Here is a 14,512-nt window from a genome sequence, read left to right as displayed (position 1 = left end):
AGTGAAATATCTTGACTGCTTGGGAGGAACTGTGTCTGTTTTGATTTAATCAAGATGTTTTTGCCTGTTTTTTTCAGTTATATAATGCTTTTTCTTCCAAGTTTGTTTTGATTTATCTTTCAGACTTTTATTTCACTTATATGAGTGTTTCATTGAAGCGTTATGCTTTTATGATATTGAACCATTTTACACATTATTATTTTAACAAATTTCTAATCACTGGTGAATATTTCTTATGAAGATAAAAATATATTTAGGTCCACGTTCATTATACATGTAACCAGAAAATGAATTATACTTGTTGTGTTGCTGTAGAAAGAAAAATCTCATTGGTCTTCTAAGAAACTGCAGAGAAATTAGAGTTAATTTATCTGGATTTTTAATCATTTACTGTAAGAACATATAGGCAATTCAAAATTTCCTGTTTAACCCCTATCAGCTGTACTATTCAGTAGTATTATTTACACTCCTAGTATTGTGCTAATGACACAAATATTGATTACCCAATTTTTTCATCATTTCACACAGAAAGTCTATACTCAATAAGGAATAGCTCCCTCTTTCTCTCCCCATCACAGCCCCTGGTAACCCATAATCAACCATCTGTCACTAAGAAAAAATGTTTCTTCTATGTATTTAATGCATGTGAGATAAAACTGTATTTGTCTTTTTGCATTTAGCTTACTTAATTCAACATGATATCTTCCAGTTTCATGCATGTTGCAGTATGCACCAGAAATTCATTTTTTTCTGTAGTTTGGAAAATATTCATGCTTCTCTTTTTAGACATGATTATGGAGTGGTCTTGTTTATATCTTGATTCATGCTAGCCACAGAGTGGCGCTGTGTGGTGTTGATGTAAAATTGTTTATATTTAATAGTAGAACATCAAGGCTTAACTCTGAGTCACAAGTCAGCTCTTAACAATACCAAAGCTTGGATGATAGTGCCACATCTGCCTTGGAATTTCAAAGGTGTTTTTACTTTTCTCAGCAGCATAAAAGTATTTGAGTTCTTTTTGTTAGTTTATTTTCTTTGACTGAAAAGAAATGGAATGAAAAACTTTTGAGAAAATATAAATTCTGATTCACAGAAATCAAAACAAAAATTTATATAATAAAATTTGGAAAGGAAAATAAACTATTGTCCACAAAATATATCTTTTAAGTACAATTCTAAGCAAAAATAAAATATGAAATAAAAAATAAAAATATAAAGAAAGTAGCCATCATCTGTGATGGCCATTTAAGCCTTTTTATTTAGGTATTCATTTTAAGTAATACTTTGTTGAACTGAATGGGATACTAAATTTATTCAATTCATCAATTTTTCCTCTACTTCAAGGTCTTTGATTAAAAATGCTTTTGTTTGGAGTGATGTCATCAACATGGTGATGTAAGATAGCTACTGAAAACCTCTCACCAGATATTCAGCAAAATAATAAAAGATGGCAATTCTCACTCATTCAGAACTCTGGAGAAAGGTAAAGATTGGAGAAGGATCCTACAAATGCTGAATCAAAGAAAGAGGAAAATATTAAGTAGGATGCATGTGTCCTGGACTAGGTTGTCCTCTCCCCTCCTTCTCACTCAGCCCCATGCAGCTTGGGAAGTGCCCAGAGATGGCGTCTGAGATCCCTCCTAATTCCCACTAGGGACAAGATTGTAAAATCTTTCACAGAAGTGAGACAGATACCCACCTTTATCTAAACACATGGGTTCCTCAAAGGGATGCATGGTAGGACTTAATCCACTACAGAAGGTAGAATATAAAAAGACAACATTGAGGTATTTCCAAAATGGAAATAGGGAGGGAATGGCAAAAGCTTCCCAAAGCAGTAAGTAGTCATGCGGAAAATATCCAAAGCAACTGTTTGGGAACCCATGGGACATCAGAAAACATCTCAAGGCCCAGGTTAGAAGGGATGAAGAGTCTGAGAATATGTGGAGAGATACTGTAATCCCAGGCATAGGTCCTCATGCCCATTGAATGCTAATTGATTAAATTCCACAATAAAAAAACACAAATTTGCAGAACGGATTAAAAAATATGATTAATCTATATGCTACTTACAAGGGTCTCACTTTAGAAGCAAAAATACAAATAGGTTGAAAGTAAAAGGATGGAAAAATATATTCCACACAAGTAGTAGCCAAATAAAACTTTAAGGAAGCTATAGTAATATTTGAAAAAATAGAATTTAAACATAAAAATGTTAGATAAAGAAGGACACTATCTATTAATTAAAGAAGAAATTCACCAAGAAGAAATGCAGAATATGTAAGGCAAAAAAATGGCAAAACTGAAGGGAGTAATGGGGGACACTCTACCATAGTGGGAGACTTCAACACAACACTCTCTCCAATAGATAGAAAGTTAAATGGCAATGTCTGCTGGGCATCCAAACATCCATGTCTAGGCCTCTGCTCTCTCTGTTGGCAGTCCAAGAATCTCCAAATGTCTGTGTCTGCATCTGAATATGTTGTAGCTTTGAAGCAACTGTGCTTTTACAAAATCTCTCCCTTTTTAAAGGATACCAGTAAACCACTTCAAGACACACCTTGAATGGGCAAGTGCACACCACCTTCAAATGAAAAAGTCACACCCACGATTGGATGTGTCACATTTCTACGAAAATAATATAATCAAAAGGTCATGTCTGCAATTGAGTGGGTCAATCTCCATGGAAGCAATCTAATCAAAGATTCCACCCTAAGCAGTGGATCTGATCCACAAGATTGGATCACGATTGAGAGAACATGGCTTTTCTAGAGTACATAACAATTTCAGACTAGCACAACAATGTATTAAAACTTAGGGGGCATAGTGAAGGCAGTGCTGAGATGGAACTTTATAGCCATAAATACATTAAAAAGGAAGAAAGAGCTATAGCCAACGACTTAACTGAATAAGTGTAGAAACAGGAGAAAGAAGATCAAACTAATCCCAAAGCAAGCAGAAGGAAGGAAAAAACAACATCAGACCAGAAATTAATAAAATGAAAAGTTAAAAAATAGACGTTTTATAAAATTGACAAACCCTTTGTGTTAGTTACATTCAGTTGTCAACTTGGCCAGGTGAGCATACCTAGTTTTGTTACTGCGAACATAAGCCAATAGTACGTGAACCTCATCTGTTGCTAATTACATCTGCAGCTGGCTAGGAGGCGGGTCTGCTGCAATGAGTGACATTTGACTTAATTGGCTGGTACTTAAATGAGAGAGAGCAATGTAGCCCAGCCTAAGCAGCTTGGCATTCCTCATCTCAGTACTCGCAGCTCAGCCCAGGCCTTTGGAGATGCAGAAAGAAGTCACCCCAGGGAAAGTTGTTGGAACACAGGGGCCTGGAGAGAAGACCAGCAGAGACCATCCTGTGCCTTCCACATAAGAAAGAACCTCAGTGGAAAGTTAGCTGCTTTTCCTCTGAAGAACCAACAAAATAAATCCCCTTTTATTAAAAGCCAATCCATCTCTGGTGTGTTGCATTCCAGCAGCTAGCAAACTAGAACACCCTTAGCTAGACTGATAAAGATAGAAAGAAAGTAACTGCAAATAAAAACAATCAGTAATAGGGGCTTTATCACAGACCCTGAAGAAATAAAAAGAATACAAGTGTTTACAATGAATGTCAACAAACTAGACAACCTAGATGAAATGGACACTTTTCTAGAAACATGAACAACCTACACTGATCTGAGAAGAAATAGAAAACATCAGAAAAGCAATCACAAGTAAAGAGATTGAATCAGTCATCAAAAAACTAACAACAAAGAAAAATTCAAGACTGGATGGCTTCACTGGTGAATTTTACCAAGGATTTCCAGAATTAATACGTTCCTGCTCAAACTCTTCCAAAAAATTGAAAAAGAGGAAACACTACCTAACTCATTCTATGAAAGCAACATTATCCTAATATAAAAGCTGGATAAATATATTACAAGAAAAAATCTTCAGACCAACCTCTCTAATGAACATAGATGGAAAATCCTCAATAAAATTTTTGCAAATAGAATCCAACAGCATATTAAAAGCATCATACACCACAAATGAGTGGGTTTCATTAGAGATATGCAAGGTTAGTTCAACACAAGAAAATTAATTAAATTAATACATCAATTTTACAAATTAAAAAGGAAAAAGAACATGATGATTTTGACTGATGCAGAAAAGGCATTTGACAAAATTCAGCATCACTTCATGATAAAAGACTTCAAAATGTAGGAATCTAAGGAAACATTCTCAACATGATAAAGGGCATATACGAAAAACCCACAGTTAATGTCTTATTCAATGGTGAGAGATTGAAAACTTTCCAAGATCAGGAACAAGACAAGAATACCAACTGTCAATTTGTAGCAGTTTCTACAATTTGTAGAAAGTTGAATACTACTGTCATAATATGGGAAAGGAAGAAGTAAACAGTCACTATTTACAGATGATTTGATCCTATATTTAGGAAATTCAGAAAAAAAAAATGAGAGCAAAGCTACTACCGCTAATAGGCAAGTTTAGCAAGGTGGCATGATACAAAATCAATAGGCAAAAATCAATGATGTTTCTATACACTAGTAATGAGGTATCAAGAAAAGTTGCATTTACAGTAGCACCTAAATGCACCAAATATCTAGGAATAAATCTAACCATAGATGTAAAGGACTTGTACGTGGAAAACCACAAAATATTGCTAAAATAAATCAAAGGCCTGAATAAATTGGAAAACATTCTGAGTTTATGGAAGTGATGGCTAAATTTCATCAATTCTACCCAAATTGATGCAGAGATTCATTGCAATTTCAATCAAAATTCCAAACGATGACTTTGCTGAGATGGACAAGCTGATTCTCAATTATGCTTGGAAGTGTTAAGGGACCCAAATAGCCAAAAACATCTTTAAAAAGAAGAATGAAGTGGGAGATATCATGCTTCTTGATTTTAAAGCATATTATAAAGCCAAAGTGGTCCAACCATCATGGTACTGGCATAAAAATAGGCACATTGATCAATGGAATCAAATTGAGAATCCAGAAACAGATCCTCAGATCAATGGTCAATTGAATTTTGGGGGTGGTGGTGCATGGCTTGGGAATTGAACCCAGTCTCTCCCATCAAAGTTGAGCATTCTACCACTGAACACCCATGAACCCTCAATTTATTTTTGATAAAACTCTGAAATCCATTCAACTGGGGCAGAATAGTCTTCAATATATGGTCTTGGGAAAACTGGATATCCATAGCCAAAAGATTAAGAAAAGACCCTATCTCATACTCTGATAAAAAAAAAAAATAACTAAAAATGGATAAAAGAGCAAAGTATAAGAACCTGTAACATACAACACCCACCCAAAATTATAGGGGAATATCTTCAAGATCTAGTGATAGCTAGTATTTTCGTAGACTTTACACCCAAAGCACAGGCAATGAAATTAAAAATAGATAAATGAGAACTCCTCAAAATTGAAAACTTCAGTGCTTCAAAGGACTTTGTTGAAAGGGTGAAACTGCAATCAACTCAGTGGGAGAAAATATTTGGAAGCCACATATCTGATGAGAGTTTGATATCCAGAATATACAAAGAAATACTACATCCCAACAATGAAAAGGCAGACAAACAATTTTAAAAATGAGCAAAAATACATGAATAGACATTTTTCCTAAGAGTAAATTCAGCTGGCTGAACAGCACATGAAAAGATGCCCAGCTTCACCAGCTTTTAGGGAAATACAAATGAAATCCACAATGGAATACTATCTCACACCTACTAGAATGTCCTCTATTAAACAAACAAGAAACTATGAGTTTGGAGAGGACATATATAAATTGGAGCACTTTTCATTCATTGCTGGTAGGGATGTAAAATAGTACAGCAGTTGTGAGAATGGTTTGGCATTTCCTTTGAAAGATAAATATAGTTGCCTTATGACCCAATAATACCCCCTACTAGTGACATACCCAGAAGATCTGAAAGCAGGGACAGGTATAGACATTTGCACACTGATATTCAAAGTAACATTATTCACAATTGTCAAAAGATGGAAACAATCCAAACGTTCATCAAAAGATGAGTGGATACACAAAATGTAGTATATACATATGGTGAAATATTATTTAACAGTAACAAGGAATGAAGTCCTGAAGTGTGTGACAACATGGGTGAACCTTGAGGACATTATGTTAAGTTAAATAAATCAAACACAGAAGGACAAATCTTGTATGATTCACTGATATGAACTAATTGTGATACGTAAACTCAGACATAAAATGAAGAAAATAAGTTACTAGGATACAAACTAAGAGTCAAGAATTGAAAGCAGTTGCTTAATATGTACAGAATGCTTAACTAAGTTGAACTTAAATGTTTGGAAATGAACAGAGGTTAAGGTAGCACATTATTGTGAAAACGGGAAGTTTAAAGTCATGTGTGCTACCAGAAGGAAAGTTGGAGGTTAAAACATGGGAATGTATAATACAGTGAGCCTTGTGGAGAACGCCTGTGATTAACCGTACAAATATAAAAAAGTTCTCTCATGATCTAGACCAAAGGTATGACACTATCACAAGGAGGTAGTAATAGAGAGGTATATGGGAAAAAAATATGCCTATTGCAAACCATGGACTATAGCTACCACTAATATTTTGTTACTCTTTTATCAGCAGTAGTAAATGTACCAGCTTAATTCTATAAGAAAATAATGGGGGTGGGGGGTATATGTGCAAAAGGTATATGGGAGGATTTGGGTTTTCTTTTTACTACTTCTCTGGAGTAGAGAAAATGTTCTAAATTTGATCATGGGATGTATGCACAGTTATGTAATGATATTGTGAGCCAGTGATAATATACTTCACATAGTTTTTATGATGTGTGTATATATGTCAATAAAAATGCATTAACATTTCTCTAATATTGAAGAATAATTTCTTTGAAATTATTTTCACCAAGAATTTACTATCAAAATGATCAGAATCAATTTAGATCTTCAGAGAGTAGTAAATTACCAAACTGTTCAAAAAAAAAAAAGAAAAGAAAGAAAGAAATGTTAAGGTGAGTTATAGGAGAATCATAGCAATTGTTACAATATTTATAAAAATACAGATTTCTTTTCCTTCGGAGACAAATGACACAACTAACCAGAAGTTTCTAATATTTTATCAAGTTTAGTTTAATAAAATAGGTATAATTTCCAGATTAACAATTACCTACATTAATGATTTGTGTCTTGGATTTCAAAACAAAAAATAGTTATTGTAAAATGAGTTGCTACAATGATGCCTCATGGGAACACAGGTTCAGGCTCAACAGAAACTTTCAGCAAATGATCTCTTTATGATTTGCACAGAATAAAGGGTCTTAATAGGGAAAATTAAGGGTCTTAATGTGTCACTTAATTACCACAAAGGGTCCAGATGAATAGGGCAAGATGTCCCAGCATGGCCAATCTCCTTGGGTGGCAAAAACTCCTCTTGATTGTGGTCAATAGATGACAACTCCACACACTCCTCTTGTTGCCATAAAAGAGAGACCAGTTTATCTTATTTGAGTGTTCTTTTTTTTTTTTACCTACTGTGGGAGCAGGGGATCCTGCCACTGAGAATCCCTGTTTTAATAAGCATTTGGGGCTGCTTGTTCCCAGTTTCTGTGTTGTTGGTCTGGTCAGGCCTTTTCATTGAACTTAACATTTCCCCCTACTTATGGAATGGCACACAATAGAAAAGGAGATTGATGTAGTGAAAGGCTTCCCAGTGTGTACTCTTGACTTGGTTTCCCTAACACTTTACCCTTCAGCCTTTCAAAGAAGTCCAGCCTCCTTCTCTGTATTATCTTCCACAACCTATGCCCACCTCTATCTCAGGCATGAAGGTGGAGATGGGTTAGGCATGCTTATCTATTGCTTTAAGTAATGTTGATAGTAAAGGTTTTGGAACACCAGCAACTGCAGCATATTGAAAAGGTTACATTTATGCATACATACCATTTCTCCAAGCCGGCCAGGCCTGTCTAAAATACTGGTTGGTTTCATACTCCTTAGGAGACAGCTGAAGAGGTCCCAAATAGAATCTGTTTGTATAATTTGTAACCAATGGGCTTACCATTGGGCTTTAGGTATATCTTGCTCTACCTCCCCTGAGGTATTAACCCATGTATGGCAGCACATGTGGCATAATACAAGGCATAATTTATTACAACATTGCATTAATATATTAGCAATATTATATATGCCTCTTTTAGGGTTTCAGATTGCTAAAGCTGCCAGAATGTGATATACCAGAAATGGGTTGGCTTTTTCAATGGGGTTTTATTAGGTGACAATTTACAGTTCTATGATAACATCTAAGTTACAGCATTTGTCCAAGAGAAAGATACTTTCTCTGATGAAAGGCAGCAGGCATCCAGGGTTCCTCTGTTACATGGGCAGGCATATGACAACTGCTGGTACTTTTCCCATGGTTTCTGTTTCAGTGACATTTTCTCTCTCTCTCAGCATCTTTGCCTGTTTCTCCCAGGCATTTTCTTTCCCAGTGTTTCTGTCTTTTATTCTCTCATAACAACCACAGCAAGATGATTTCATATTTGGTATTTGATATTTGGTATTTGCACATCACAGCACCCAAATTCTCTGGGACTGAAATCTGCTTTGATTCGATAAAGCTGCTGGAATGCAATATAACAGAAATGGTCACATCACTATGGAAACAAACAAATCAAAAGTTCCCATCCAACAATAGATCTGCCCTGACAGGGATGGATTAAGAGAGCATGACCTTTTATGGGGCAAATAACAGCTTCAAACCAGCACATTAGGCTAGGAGGAATATTATGGTAATGTGATCATCAGACACTACTTTGGCTAGAGAGTCTAATGTTTTTTCTAAGACTGAATTATGACGTGAACTCAGTAATACCCACCAAGGTGGCTGACAGATTACACATCATAAGTTCAATGGTGAACAAACAGGGAAGATAACTGAGCTGTTGGCCAGATTCATGATATTGAGAGTTGTTTCAGAAGAAGAAAACACAGCCAATGGCTGTACCATTATCTTTGTCTCAGGAACTTCCTAGTGCCAGAGCAAATGTGAGGCTAGGGAAGTTCAGTTCCTCATGTGTCAATCTGAACTCGGGAAAGAAGACAGAGAGAGAGTGAGGAATCAGATGGCAAATACAGCTCTCAGACAAGCTCCTGTCACCATGATGGCCTGGTCATCTGGAGGAAGGTGTTCTCCTTCCAAGTTGCTACTGGGTTAGATCTGTAGGAAACAGAAGTGGGTAGTGATTATCTTGGAAGAGTGATTGGGCAACTAATATCAATGGGCGACACTTCTCTCGGCCTTATTTTTTACTATTAGAACCACATAGACTATCTTTACCTTTCCTTGAATTTCAACCTCACCCTTTTCTCATTGATTCGTCTGCCTTACCCATAACTTCCAACCTATTTACATTCTGTTTTGGCTTGGTAATGCTGCTGGAATGCAACATACCAGAGATGGAATGGTTAAAAAGGGAATGTATTAAATTAAAAGTTCACAGTTCTAAGGTCATAAAAATTTCCAAACTAAGAAACCCAAGGAAAGATATCTTGACTCAAGAAAGGCAGATATCTATCACATGGGAAGGTACGTGGCTGGCATCTGCTGATCCTGGTTCCTAGTTCCATTGCTTCTAACTTCTGATGACAGTGGTTTTCTCTCAAACTGTCTGTACACCTTCACTTGGCTCCTCCAGGACACAACTCTGGGTTCTGACTTGCTTAGTATTGCATGGGAAGGCTTACGGTGATGTCTGCTAAGTCATGCATCTGCGATCTTCTGTGTTTAGGCATCTGTTCTCTCTGTCAGCCCTCCAAGCATCTCCATATATCCACATCTGAGTCAGTTCTGAAGCATCTGTTCTCCAAGCTTCTGAACTTCCTCCAAAATGCCCTCTTTTAAGTGACTCCAGTAAACTAACCAAGACTCATCTTGCATGGGTGGAGTCACTTCTCCATCTAATCAAAAGGCCACACTCACAATTGGGTGTGTTACATTTTCATAGAGTAATCTAATCAAAAGCTCAAATCCATAATTGAGTGGGTCAATTTCCATGGAAAAAAAATCTAATCAAAGTTTTCCATCCTACAATATTGAATCAGGATTAAAGGACATGGTTTTTCTGGTGGTACACAACACTTTCAAACCAGTACTCACCTCTAAGGGTCAAAAAAAAAAAAAAAAAAAAAAACCCTCATAGGGAGGACTAATACTTTAGAAAGTAAAAAAAAGAATCATGCCTCTATTAAATTCTTGTTCATTCTGGAATGATACAGTATCACAATTTATAGTTTTTCTAGCATTGAGAAGAATGTTAGGGATAAATGAAATCTAAGCATTGTTGAGAGCATACCAGGAAATATCTGCAGCATTCTAATGCATTAATTATATCACACAAATCCCACAAGTCTTCTATGTTATATGCACTACATATGCACTTATCAATATTTTACACATGTGGAAACTGAGGCTAAAAACTGTTAGGTAAATTTCCCAGGATCAAACAGGTAGAAAATAGAAGAATTGGCACATGGAGAATTGGCTTTGAAATAATTAGCAGATTATTCTAGAACCATACTTCTATACTTTGGTTTTCCATTTGTATTACTTTATTTCATGTTGAGTTAAAAAAAAAAAAACTGTGACACTGGTGTTCATTTAGATTGGTATTATTATCTCCACTTTTCATATGAGAAAGCTGAATTTCAGATGGACTTAAAAAAATATTACCCAGATCTCACTATGAATCAGGATTCAAACTCAGATTCTTCCCTACTAAAAGGCTATATTCAGGTGGTACAAGGATAAGTCAGTGGTAGCATTCTTGTCTGTAATGCAGGAGACCTAGGTTCGATCCTGGAGCATGCATATGCCTAACCTAAAAAAAAAAGGCTATGTTCATCCATCATCTGTTTGAGACCAAGGGAAGAGATGTTTATTTGGTGAAAAATTAATATTTTCTGTAGCACACCATCTAATTTAACCTGTATGGTCACTGCATTTGAACACCATAAATGCATGAAATCTTGAATAGGAAGTGAATTCTGCTTGGTTTTTATAGGTTATTGGAGGTCCCAGTACATACCAGAGTAATTTTGGCAAAAATAAAAAAAGTATTAGCAAAGTCCCCTAGTGGGAATGGGGAAAATGTAGAAATATTAAACTTCCCCATCTGGGGATTTCTGATATTCTCACAAGCATTGAGGACTACCAATTTAATAAGCCAAGCCCTTGATCTTGGGGCTTGCCCTTATGAAACATTCCTGCAATGGAGAAGCTAAGTCTACTTTTAATTAGGGCTTAGAATCACCCACAGAAAACTTCTTTTGTTGCTGAGATGTGGCTTTTCTCTATAAGCAAACTCTGTAGGTAAACTCACTGCCCTTTCCCTTATATGGGACATGACTCCCAGGGGTGTAAATCTCCCTGGCAAGATGGGACATGACTCCGGGGGATGAGCCTGGCCTTGGCATAATGGAATTGAGAAAGCCTTATTGACCAGAAAAGGGGAAGAGAAATGAAACAAAATAACATTTTCTTTTTAGTGTACTAGAATAGCTAGAAGGAAATATTTGAAACTGTTGAACTGTAATCCAGTAACCTTGTTTGTTGAAGCTGATTGTGTAGGTATATACTTTTCTGGTGTGACTGTGTGATCGTGAAAAACTTGTGCCTGGCACTCATTTTTTCCAATGTATGGATAGATGAGTAAGAAAATAAAGACAAAATATAAAATTAAATAGTAGGAGGGAATAAAGGTTATGGGATATTTTGCATGTTCTTTTTATTTTTATTCTAACTTTTATTTTTTAGAGTAATGAATATTTTCAAAAATTGATGGTGTTGATGGATGAACAACTATATGATTCTATGAACCACTGATTGTGCACTTCAAATGATTATATGGTATGTGACTACATATCAATAAAATTGCATTTAAAAGTCTGTGCCCTTTATATTACTACATGCCACTAGTGATGTATAGGACTAAATATTTGCAAACTATGATGGAAGTTGGCTTAATAATTGGACTATCTTCAATTACTCAAGAAACTCAAACTAATAATTTTTATTTCACTCTTTCCTACCTTTATTTATACCTCTTCCTATCCATTTTTATCCTCTTTAAATGTCTTTATTTCTGCTTCATTTTGGAAGAAATTTGTATATTAAAATTCTGTATGAAATTTTAAGTCAGCAATTATCTTTCATCACTAAAATATCATCTGATATGCTCTGGTTTCTATTTTGTTCTATTTAAGAGAAAGTTCTAAGTATTATTGCTGTCCATATAAAGATAATGTCTCCTGCATTCTTTTGTAATTTACCCATCATTTATTTTGCTCCATTTTAATATGTATATGATCTTCTGACATATCTTTCAGTTTACTAATTTTCTTTTCATCTTGTGTTTTGTTTTATTGAACTGTATATGGTGAAACCTTGATTTTAGTTAAATATTTTTATGTCTCACAATACCATTTAAATCCCTTCTTCCTATTTTATAGTTCTTCAAAATTCTACTTATTCTTTTCATTTTTATAATTAATTCTTTTCATCAGTTATTTAAAACTCCTTGTCAAATGGCTTGAGTATCTCAATTTCTTAAGGTTCTATTTATACTCTATTCTATTTACATTCTGTTAATTTATTTGGATTCTGGTCAAAGCTTTTCTTTTGTTCCTTATTATTTTGCCTAAGTGCTGGATATTGTATGTAAAAACTGTAAATATAAAGTATGACACTTGATAATGTTACCTTCCTACAAGATGTTTTACTATTGCTTCCAGTAGGAAGTTTGATTAGGAACGTGATTGAGATGTTGAGAATATATTACACCATATTTCAGTTCTCATAATGGCTGGTCTCTTTCCCCTTTGGTTCCTTCCTCCTAGGTGGTACCTGAATTCTAATATAATTTCCCAACCCTTTCAGTTGCCAAAATCTCTACTTAGTTTTCCCTTTGAATAAGGAAATGTCTTGAGAGTGAAAGGGATTCTCAGTATTAACCTTAATACTCCAGACATCTTTCTCTTTGGTATCTTGTTCCAGAAATTATGTGATATCTTGAAGGTTCCCCAAACCCTTAAAAAATTTGTTTCTAATATTTTGTCTGATGTCTCTAATAGCATTAAATGCAATGGTTGCACTCTTTCTACCATGCTGTCACTTTCTCACTCTCTCTGTTTGGACACTTAGTGACGAAGCAAGCTGATATTTTGGAAAGACCAAATGGCAAAGAATTGAGGATGGCTTGTGGACAACAGTCAGTGAAGAACTGCGGGTCTTGGTCTAACAGTCCACCAGGAACTGAATCTTGTAGCTAGAAAGTTCTAGTTCCAATTTTGTAGCCTGAATAGGGGTAACTCAGCTAAATTTGTGTCATTCATTCTTGTGGCACTTTGCTCCTGTTATTTATGGTACTTTCATAAATCCTTTCCATAAAGTTTGTTTTTAGATAATGGAGAAATATTTGCATTCTTTTCCTCTGGCTTCATATTTTTCTCAGTTTATAGATTTGCTTTCTTCGTAGAGAATGACAATGAATTCACTAGCTCTACCTATATCCTGCAGTTTCTTTTTCCCCCAACCAATTGTCACAAGAGAAAAACAAACAAACAAGCAAAAATGTATATATATATATATATATATATATATGAGAAAATACTCTTGGGCATAGTAACATATTTGGGAACAGTAGTGAATAATTGATATCTTTTCACCTCAGCAATAGATTCCATTTCAATGTCATATAAGTTTGCAACAGTTTTTCGTGATTACCATTCAGGGTTTCTTTTGCCTTTTTTTCCCTATATTTCCTTCTTTGTCACCACTTTTTAATTCATGCATACTAAATTTGTTGTGCTTACGCTAGTCATATTTATTTTTATCTGTGTTTAGCTTCATTTATGTTTCCTTACTGGAATTCCATGTATTACATTGAGATTAAGAAAAGTAACAAACTAAAAGCACAACTAGTCACAATTTCTATGCTAAATATTAAAGAAAAATAGCTTGCCTCAAAGTTAGTGGCAATAAATAGAGGAAGAAATACAGTTCTTAAAATTGACTTTACTGATCTATTCTAAGGATAAAATGTTCATAAAAATATAAAAATAAATGCATTATTTCTAAATTCTTAACCATTCTATGTGGTAGAGCTAGATATAAATGTCAATCCAAAGTACTAGAACTCTACGAACTTAAAAAAGAATACATATAAATTAAAACTTTCCAATTTCTATTATTAAAGGATGCATACATAATGCATATATAAATCGTTAATTTGATATAATTGTCATTTCAGAACATAACTGAACAACTTTTCTATTGAAGTTTTGTGATTGATTACTATAATTAGATGGGTGTTCTAACAAAACCTACTTGAACAAATTATAGAAGTGAAAATCATAACTCAGACTTAACTTGAAAGCATATTAAAATTAAATGAAGCACCTTTTAATTCAAATTTTATAATTGAGTTATCT

General features: G+C 34.8%; 1 pseudogene; it reads left to right on the top strand.

Annotated features, from left to right (window-relative positions):
- The first annotated feature begins 1,847 nt into the window (after positions 1 to 1,847).
- The window catches only part of LOC143647702 (inorganic pyrophosphatase pseudogene), a 29,234-nt pseudogene continuing 16,569 nt past the window's right edge, over positions 1,848 to 14,512 (top strand).

The sequence above is a fragment of the Tamandua tetradactyla genome, chromosome 10 (genome assembly GCF_023851605.1).
Source record: "Tamandua tetradactyla isolate mTamTet1 chromosome 10, mTamTet1.pri, whole genome shotgun sequence".
Lineage (NCBI taxonomy): Eukaryota > Metazoa > Chordata > Mammalia > Pilosa > Myrmecophagidae > Tamandua > Tamandua tetradactyla.
Note: the sequence above shows the minus strand (reverse complement) of the source record. Positions and strands in the feature narration are given on the sequence as shown.